The 10,460-nt window shown below is 43.2% G+C and overlaps 1 protein-coding gene across 1 annotated transcript in view; it reads right to left on the bottom strand.

Annotated features, from left to right (window-relative positions):
• The window catches only part of CTNNA1 (catenin alpha 1), a 319,319-nt gene extending 309,224 nt beyond the window's left edge, over nt 1-10,095 (bottom strand). The window contains exon 1 of the mRNA XM_044226586.1: nt 10,049-10,095. The gene's annotated coding sequence lies outside the window, so the exon portion shown is untranslated. The remainder of the gene's footprint in view (nt 1-10,048) is intronic.
• Nucleotides 10,096-10,460: the final 365 nt, after the last annotated feature.

The following is a 10,460-nucleotide window of genomic DNA, read 5'->3' on the forward strand; positions in this document are numbered from 1 at the left end:
AGGAAAAAAGAACAGGACTTGATCTGCCCAGAATCTACAGAAAATCCCAGGGCACATCGAGAATGCAGGAAGTTTCTCCTTGCCTCTGTCACTCTCTACCCTTAGGCATTCCTATAGGGGACTCAAGTAAATGTTTTATGATTAGTCTCAGCATCCATAAATTATGATGAAATGCAACTTTAAAAAGCTTTGTGCTCTCCCAGGGTTGTGTATTTGTGCTTGAGTAATATATATATATATGAGATTTAGTTACAGAGTTTCTACTTGGTGTCAGATATAGTAGGCGCCCGCAACACCTAGACTAATATAACTGTTCTTGTCTTGGAGATACTCACATTCTAGTGAAAGGGATGGACATGCTGTCCACTGTGCGTGTCATAGCAGAACTGGATAAATGGTCTAGAAGGGTCAAGTGACAAGCTCTGCTTCAGCAAGCCAGAGAAGGCTTTACAGAGAAGGTGAGATTTCAGTGGGTTTTACGGGTTGAGTAGGAGCTCAACATTTTGATAAGGAAAAAAAGAGCACTCCAGGGAGCAGAAAGATATACACAAGGCATGGAGGCATAAAGAAATAGGGAGCTTGTAGAAGGGGCAGATGAGAAGGGATGAAAAAAGAACTCGGAAGAATAAGTCCCCCAGCATTTTCATAAGATTAATTCAACTACAAAGATCACATAAGTGATTTTGCAAATTCACTGGTAGATTAGGACCTATTTCTAAGCCTCAAAGCTGAGACTCACAGGGTAAGTGGGATTATCATATCCAAAGAGGAAAATTCAATTGCATTAAGTGAAAACGATGTTCTGCCCAGTAGACCCTATGATCTTTAACCAAGGGCCAGCTACCCATATGATGGACACAGGAGGGGCAGCTATTAACATATTCATCCTCAAAGGACTTATGAGCTACACCAGAGAGTCACCTGTCACATGGTGTGTGGCCCTGCATTGAAAACGACATAAAGGGATACGGACACTTAACAACCTGTAGAGAACCTAATAACCTGAGACCAAACTTCATTGTTTTCTCTGAAGACATCTTTTTTTTTTTTTTTTTAATTTCCACTTACTTATTTGACAGAGCACAAGAGCACAAGCAGGGGAAGCAGCAGAGAAGGAGAGGGAGAAGCAAACTCCCCGCTGAGCAAAGAGCCCTGGAGCATGACCTGAGCAAAAGCAGATGCTTAACTGACTGAGATACCCAGGGATCCCTCTCTCTGAAGATTTTTCACCAAAACTGCTAGCATGTTTTCCCTCCTCATTAATAGCGAACCTCATAACCTTCTTCATCTACCACATGAGCAACTTGTAGAGAAAACACTTAAGTTTAATATCTGGATTCCAAAAGTCTGGATAAAGAGAGGCACACCCTACGACATAGTTTCAAGCTTTCTGTCTTGGGGGTCAGTTCACTTTAGGCCCTACTTCTTCCCCATCTTTGGCCTTGAAGACAAAGCCAGTGCGAAAGAGGGCTATCCCTGTCTACCATCTGCGGTCACTTTATGTGAAACACCGCGCAAGAAGAAAACAACCCCCGACCCCGGAACTTCAGAGTTTCTTCCTAATAATGTGTCTGAAGATTTACTGGAACATCTGAATCTCATTTTCAGTACATTAAAGATCTGGATTGCAAATGAACCGGTAATATATTTTGCGATGTTTTTTCTGATAGAATTCAGGAATCGGGGAAGAAGAGATATTATTATCGGCAGATTTTTTTTGAGAGTGAAGGGAGGATCTTAGAGAACTGACTTCAACAACAACAACAAAAAAAGAAAGGTAATCTAGTTTTACCCTTCCAATAAAAAGTGCATTTGATTTTGAAAAACAATCATCGAGCCTCAGATTTTTGTGTTTAACAACCACCTTGAAATTGGTCTCCCTCAGAGGACAGCATGATTCTGGGCTACCTTGGTATGAATGATTTATGACATTCATGAACTTGGCAACTACATCCGTTTTTCTAAACCTGGCACCCAACACCACCTGCATGTTAAGTGAAGATTTATGATTTATAAAACTTACCTCATTATGCAGAGGTACATGAATTGTCTTATGCGTGCAGTCTATAACTCCCAAGACAGATAAGGAGGCAGCTATGTCATGGAATTTATGGCTCCTTCCTACTAAAGCTGAAGTTTTGAAGAAAAAGTTAATAAATAAATAAATAAATAACCAGCCCTTTGGAGAAAAATAGCTTTAGCTAACCATCACACCCCCAAATGATGAACTGGCCATAGCTCACCACTATATTTTACAGGAACAAAGAGGCTAACGGTGAAAGTCACTTTAATCACAGCACTGAACTATGTCTACATTTTGAACACTGCAGTAGTGGACAGAACCTAAATGACTCTTTGGAAATATCAACAGTCTGTCAGCCTAATTTCTCCCCAGTTTGGTGTCTGAGATCTCTTGCTGAGATTTGGTGAGAAGTCTCAATAGCCCAGCCAGATCCACAGACATGGACTTCAGAGAAGAAAATTCAACATCTTGGTGTGCCCAGGGCTGCCTGCCTTCACCCTCAAAGTGAAGAAATGCAAGGGGTGGTGCAATTTCTGAAATGTAGCTTGTTTTCAGAGGTATTTTAGAAGCGTAGCAAATCTCCCCCCATACCCTGAAAAAAAGAAGGAGCACAAAGGATTCAGTGGAATAAACTTATGCATCTCAAGAAAGTATAAGGTTATACAGACAGCCATTAAAAATGACAAGTATAGGGGCACCTGGGTGGCTCAGTGGGTTAACCAGCTGCCTTCGGCTCAGGTTCATGATCTCAGGGTCCTGGGATCGAGTCCCGCATCAGGCTCTCTGCTCAGCAGGGAGCCTGCTTCCCTTCCTCTCTCTCTGCCTGCCTCTCTGCCTACTTGTGATCTCTGTCTGTCAAATAAATAAATAAAATCTTTTAAAAAAATGATAAGTATTTGGGACCAGGTTGACAAGCAGGTATCTTTAGACAAGATAAGCATAGAAAGCAGAATATGAAAATGGTAAGCATGCATGTTGACAGGAAAAAAGGCAAAGTGATGGAGAAAATGGTGTGTCCAGCTTAAAGATATTCCATAGTATAAAAAGAAGTTAAAAACAATTCTAAACAATGTATTTTCAAACATCCCCATAAATCAGGAAATAGAGACATATACATGGCTGCTAAGTGCCCTAAAGGCAAGAAGTACCCCATCCCTCTGTCCTCTGCAGACCTCTCTCAGTGTTCCACACTTCCTGGCCTCTGAGGTCAAAGAACACCAGGACTCAAATCCCCGAGGCACCAGAAGAAAGCTGAAAATGTGGTCTCCAGGTAGGGGTAAAAAAATAACTTGGAAAAAAAGAATGTGGGGAACCCACTTCCAGCTTTTTTTTTTTTTTTTTTTTTTTTTAAGATTTTATTTGACAGAGAGCACAAATAGGAGGAATGGCAAAGGGAGAAGGAGAAGCAGGCTCCCAGGGAGCCCCAGGCTGGACTCGATCTGAGGACCCTGAGATCATGACCTGAGCTGAAGGCAGATGCCCAACTGACTGAGCCATCCAGGCACCCCACTTCCAACTTTAATAGTTATTAAGCCACTTCATTTTTGAAATGTGTCTGGGATTTTTCCAGTTCTAACTTTAGATATGTCCAGTTCTAATAACACCTTCTGTCTGCTCATCCCAATGCAGTTGCACTAACTCATGGACATGATGTCCTTAACACAAAATGGTGCCCTAGGGTAAGAGACCACCACCAAAGAACCACAAATGCATCAGTTAAAGTAAAGCCTCTTTGGCCACTGGGAGTGTATCCAAGAGCAGAGAAGATGCACAATGAAGAACTGAATTCGAGCTCAGAGACTCGGTTAATAACTCTCTACCTGCTACCTGCAGACACCTGAACACTCAGACAGAGATGCTATTCTCCAGGGCTCAGGGCACTGGTATTCTGCTGAGTGCCTATAATCCTGAAAGTCACCTCCCCAGCCCAAGCCAGGGAGTCATGCTATAAATGGAATGAGAGAGAAGTGGGCAAGTGCCATACACACAAACACAAACACACATACACACCAGCCCAGGAAAGAGCCAACACCCTTCCAGGAAGCCATGCAAAGCTGCAGAGAGCACATGCAGCCTTGTCCACAGCCTCTTTGTCAGGCATGCACTTTGCCAGGCTCAGAAACAGTTCGTGACTCTGGTGGAAGACAGGTGCTCACACAACCCACAGCAGCTACCATGCCCACAGATTCCCCCTTCCCCCTAAAGAAAGGGTCACAGGGCTCCTCCCAGGTAAACCAGCTTGTTTCATATCATGTCACACACACACAGTCACCACCCCCACCCCACCTCAACGGCTGGTTAAATAAAATAAGGAACTGGCACCTACACCAAAGGTCTATGAATGGACCCAGTGACCCTTGAGACAATCTGGCTCTTTTCTGTGCCTTTGCACAATAAAGGTACTCCCTACGAATGGTGTAGTTCAAGCCATGTGGCAAGGTAGCCAGGGTGTGCAAGCAGCTCCAGGGATGCACTGGGATACAGAAAGAAAATGGTCACATGTACTTGTATTTTTTTTTTCTTTTTCACTTTTTCACTTTTTATTTTCTATTTGACATATGTTTAATAATAGCACTATATACATGTATGTTTACAAAGATATAAATATACACACAATGGAGGTATGTGCTCAAATATATTTTTAAAAGATTTTATTTATTTATTTGACAGAGAAATAGAGAGCATAAGCAGGGGGAGCGACAGGCAGAGGGAGAGTGAGAAGTAGGTTCTCTGCTGAGCAGGGAGCCTGATGTGGGACTTGATCACAGGACCCTGGGATCATGACCTGAGCCAAAGGCAGATGCTTAGTGGACTGAGCCATCCATGCGCCCCTCAAAAATTCTTTTTTTTTTTTTTTTAAAGATTTCATTTATTTATTTGAGAGAGAGACAGTAAGAGAGAGTATGAGCGAGGAGAAGGTCAGAGAGAGAAGCAGACACCCCGTAGAGCTGGGAGCCCAATGCGGGACTCGATCCGGGGACTCCAGAGTCATGACCTGAGCCGAAGGCAGTCGTCCAACCAACTGAGCCACCCAGGCATCCCCTCAAAAATTTTTCTGATAGGTGGGGCGCCTGGGTGGCTCAGTGGGTTAAGCCGTTGCCTTCGGCTCAGGTCATGATCTCAGGGTCCTGGGATCAAGTCCCACATCCGGCTCTCTGCTCAGCAGGAAGCCTGCTTCCCTTCCTCTCTCTCTGCCTGCCTCTCCGCCTACTTGTGATCTCTCTCTATCAAATAAATAAACAAAAATCTTTTAAAAAAATAAAAACAAATTTTTTCTGATAGGAATGTGTGACACAAAAGTTTGGAGACCAGAGGACACCATGGTGCCTGGGGTGTGGTCATTAAACCTCACCCTATCCCCCATCAGAATTCCTTGTGGACTAAACATGCAGATTCCTGGAGCCATCTCAGACTCACAGGACCTCAATTCTCTAGAAGTGGAATGCTCAGAGCTTCCCAGTCTGATGCCTTCTGAAGTTTGGGAACTAGCACAATAGACAAATTAGAGAACCAGGGCTATGAAAAGGGCAGAATCAGTGCAGACTGGGAATATCAGAAGCCCATTTCTGAAGGGAAGACCAATAAACAGTTGCTAGAAATCAGGTCCTGTTGGGGCCTGACCAAGGAAAAGCAGTCACCCTCCTTGTTTTTCCAGAATTCTGGCCGATGTATATGGAAACAATGCCTGTACTTCCCCCAACTACCCTGCAGTGAAACCTTCATCACCTAAGGAAACCTGAGCACTTCATCTCCTGACGGCTGGGGAGCAGGGCTAGGGAAAAACAGTCTCTCACATAAAGGGCCTGTAATCCAGGCAAAAGGAAAAAGTAGTGGACATAATTTCGCTAATTATGTATCTCAAGGAATGAGGATGAGATATAAGAATGTACGAGCCAGAGTTGTCTGTGAGCATATGAAAAAGGGACTGCACTGATTGAACATATAATTTGAAATCATGTGGGTGATGGTGGGGAGAGGGGGCAGGCTCCACGCCCAGCACAGAGCTGGATCTTACAACCCTGAGATCATGACTGGAGCTAAAATCGAAAGGTGGATTTTTTTTGTTGTTGTTGTTGTTGTTGTTTTAAAGATTTTATTTATTTATTTGTCATAGAGAGAGAAGCGAGAGCAAGCATAGGCAGACAGAGTGGCAGGCAGAGGCAGAGGGAGAAGCAGGCTCCCTGCCAAGCGATGTGGGACTCGATCCCAGGACACCAGGATCATGACCTGAGCCAAAGGCAGCCGCTCAACCAACTGAGCCACCCAGGCATCCCGAAAGGTGGACGTTTAACCAACTGAGCCGGCCAGGTGTCCCTCATGTGGGTGATTTCTAAAAAAACATACCAAGTAAAAAGGAAGGCTATAGAGCTGAAGCTAACATTGTCCCTGTGACCTCGGGCAACTCATTCTTTCTGTTCTTCATTTATTAAATGAAAGGTTAGATTTTAAAAGGTATCTTAAACTCCTTTTTGTGTTTCTAGAACCAAGTTCAGATTTAACTTCTAGCTCAGGGTTCTTCCCACTATACCATGATAATTAAGAATAAATTAAAATTCTGGCCCTTTAAACTAGAAAATTCAGAAAAAGCTCCTATATCCATAAAAACTAACTATTAAATTGATCCTCATGAAGACCCAATTTCTGCTCTCGTCAGCTCTTCTCCCCCAGCCCAAATAGGGACTTCGAACATTAGTTGGTCCTTCATCTATCCAAAAAGCCAACTGTTTTCCAAACCTGAATGAAAATCCAGAGTGAGGTTGACTGATTTTTTACCCTGTGGAATGAGACTTCAGTGGAATGTAAATGTCCTATCTAATCAAAGTGACATCTGATTTTGATTTAGTGCGGACATACTTTTCTTTCAGGGTCATACTCTATTTTTCTCTTTTTGGAAGGAAGGCAGGTTGGTGGTTTACCCAGGCAGTCGAAATAAAATGAAACCTACAAATTGACACCACCTGTGGGGACACAGACATTACTTGACATAATACTTCCTATGCCTCACTGGGGCAAGCTCTGTTGAATCAAACGCGAGTGCAGTGACACCGTGTAATACACTCCAATATCGCGTAGCTAATGCCAACATGGAGAAGTGGGAACTGGTGCCTGAAAGCTGCAGGTACTTGAAAAATTCCAAGGAGAACAAAAGTGAACAAAAAATTCCAAGGAGAGTAAAAGTGACAAAGTGACAAGGCGAACAAGAGTGACAAAAGTATGCCACATTTTTATTTCATGAAGATGTAAAGTGTCACAGCAGGATAGTCATCTTTGGGGGAAAAGTGAATAAAACGTCATCTGAGTCACCAGTTTAAAGACACTTTGCTTTAAAAATATATAAACTGCGGGGTGCCTGGGTGGCTCAGTGGGTTAAGCCGCTACCTTCGGCTCAGGTCATGATCTCAGGGTCCTGGGATCGAGTCCCGCGTCGGGCTCTCTGCTCAGCAGGGAGCCTGCTTCCCTCTATCTCTCTCTCTGCCTGCCTCTTCATCTACTTGTGATCTCTCTCTGTCAAATAAATAAATAAAATCTTTTAAAAAATATATAAACTTGATTCTCTGAGTTCTATTACAGACTGAACTTTAGAGTTGTTTTGCACGTTAAACTGCAACCTAATCATAAATTTTTTTTAACTATTTCCAATTCTTCTATTCCACTCCCTAAAATAACTGCTGTTATAATAATGAATAAGGCCAGTATTATAAAACTCAACTTCTCGATATATGTGGAAGTAAAAGAAGAGACCCATTGGCAGCTGGGCCTAGTGGTTCACAGCAAAGCTCCAAATTCTTGCTTTACCATTCAATTGTTATGTGAAGCATATAACACATCAACCACTCTAAACCTCAGTTTCCCTATCTGCAAAATGGGAATACTGATAGTATTTTACTTGAAACCACTGTGGTAAAGGTTCATTACACAATGTATATAAAGCATTTAAGATAGTATGTGGCATTTAAGTAAACATTTAACAAGAATTAGTGATTACCATCTAATAACAATTCCTATTAATTGCTGGGAGTTAAGCGTTTGAAAATTAAATAAATAAATAAACATAGAAAACTAGTTTCCAGTCTTCAAATATGCTAACAATACCAATTAGTAATTTAAAATATAGTATGCACAGATATTGGACAGCTGCCTATTCTGCCTGATAAACATTTACCCACATGCAAATTATGTACTGGTTCCTTTCACTTTACAGTGTGACACTGAGATGACAACAGAGAAATGAAATACAGTACTGTGCCGTATGGTGAAGAATTATACCACCTGGCTGTGGATCTAACTGTCCATTCTTATTGCACCCTATTTCTTTTTAGACTCAAGCTCATTTCTTCAAGCCTTCAGGCTGTAGGCCATGTTAATTTGCAAAGCAGTCCAGAAACCTGTCCTTCACACTGGCAAATACAGTACCAGCCCCATTCTCAGGCTCCAGCTTTGAATTATCTAGAGCTCACCACATCCCCCTTGTGGCCATGGCGAGTATTTGCTAGGCTCCTGGAGAAAACAACCAGAAACCTCTATCATCCACAGAATCTCGGTTCCAGACATCCTGTAGCTAACACTATTTGATTCCAGGATTCTTTTGATTAATACTTTGTGGATTTCAGGTGTATGCAACAAGAAAAAAAAAAAAGACTCTTAAGAGAACCAGTTGAGAAAAGAAGGAACTGAGAATATATGTATGCCAATTATTCCACTCAAACTCCTTCCTCCCTGCCATATACAACACAAGAATGTACAATTAACCATTTCCATAACATTTTGCTTCAATGTTTAATACTATTTGTCGTTCCTCTCTACGTCCTTTTCCATCAGTACATTGTTTTAAAATATAAATCTCTAAAAATAGCGGTCATTACCCTGTAACTTCGATGGCCTCATAAAAGTCTACGTCTGAGGGAATTAAAAAAGAAAGGAAATGATAGAACATAAGCAGACTAGTTAGAATAATAACATAAGAAATAAGACTTAGGTAAGAGTGTGGGGTTAATTTTTTTTTTTTTTAGAATTTCACCTGCAACCAACATTATGTTTGACATTTATTTTTTTTTAATTTTTTTATTTTTTAAAGATTTTTATTTATTTATTTAACAGAGATCACAAGTAGGCAGAGAGGCAGGCAGAGAGAGAGGAAGGGAAGCAGGCTCCCTGCTGAGCAGAGAGCCCGATGTGGGACTTGATCCCAGGATCCTGAGATCATGACCTGAGCTGAAGGCAGCCGCTTAACCCACTGACCCACCCAGGCGCCCATTTATTTTCTTACTCCCACTTCCAACCCCTCACAATGCAAACTCGTTACCTTCTTTCCATTCCAAACTTCCCCCATTTCCTTCAGAATGCCTCACACAGTCATGATCACTTAAGAGCAGAGCATCTCTCTTTCAAAACAGCCCTTTAAGGACAAGGTGCTTCACCTTCAAAATCAAGCACAATCTCACTGTCATCTCACCAGTGAATTCACGTTTTGCTTTCACTGTACTCCTACCACTTAAAATCGTGTCTGACACGTGGTAGGCACTCCAGTACATGTATGTTTCATCAGCGAACTCTATTTGAAAAACCTAAAGCCGTCACACAGCCTCAGCCCCTGGAAACCGGCACAAGGTTCGAGACGGGCCTGAGGAGCTTCAGGGAAGCCCAGCACAGGGCAGCGAGAGGTGGCTAGGAGCCTCAGTGCAAATATTTTTCCTCTTGGGGGTCTGCACGACAATTAGCCTAACTCAACCCAACAAACTGAAGGAAAGGCTGCTTTAGTAGTTAGAACCCAGAGATCCTTGTGATAAACAGCATGAATTCGTCCGAGGTCTGCACACCCAGGTGCAGTTCAAATTACCACACCAGGCAACCAAATGACGAACAAGAGAGCACAGCAACAAACATTCTGAGCCAGGAATTTTCACTGAACAAAGGCCCAGAGCAAGATGGCTCCCTTCTCCAGAAACCGGAGCGAGAAAAACGTCAACGCTCAGGGGCGTGTTAAGCGCCGGGTCTCGCCCGGGGCTACAAGCCGGCCAAACTCACGTGCGCTGGGACGTCCAATGAGTGCTGCAGTTAGATTCCACCCCCGGTTTCCGCCGCTCCCTGTGCACATGCGCCTTAAGAGCGCAAGGGGATACAAGTTGCGCAGGCGCGGCAGGCCCCTCCTCTCATGCAACTGACGCAAGGACACTGTAATCGGTTCGTAATTTATCCGTGTGACCTTGTCTTTCCTGCCGCTGAGGACCGGGGCTATCCAAAGTGATGCCTTTATACCTCGCTTAGCCCCCTCGCCGCTCACAGAGCCCAGACCTGTTGCAGCCGAAACAAAAGGACACAGTTTTTCCAGACATCGTGCTTCGATGCCTATTAGCCATATGTCCTAACTCCGGGAGTGGCTGTCACGTACTCTCTGGTCAGGCAGCACGAGTAGCGCCTCAGCGGAAGAGTGGTCCTC

Source organism: Neovison vison, chromosome 1, assembly GCF_020171115.1.
Source record: "Neovison vison isolate M4711 chromosome 1, ASM_NN_V1, whole genome shotgun sequence".
Classification (NCBI taxonomy): Eukaryota; Metazoa; Chordata; class Mammalia; order Carnivora; family Mustelidae; genus Neogale; species Neogale vison.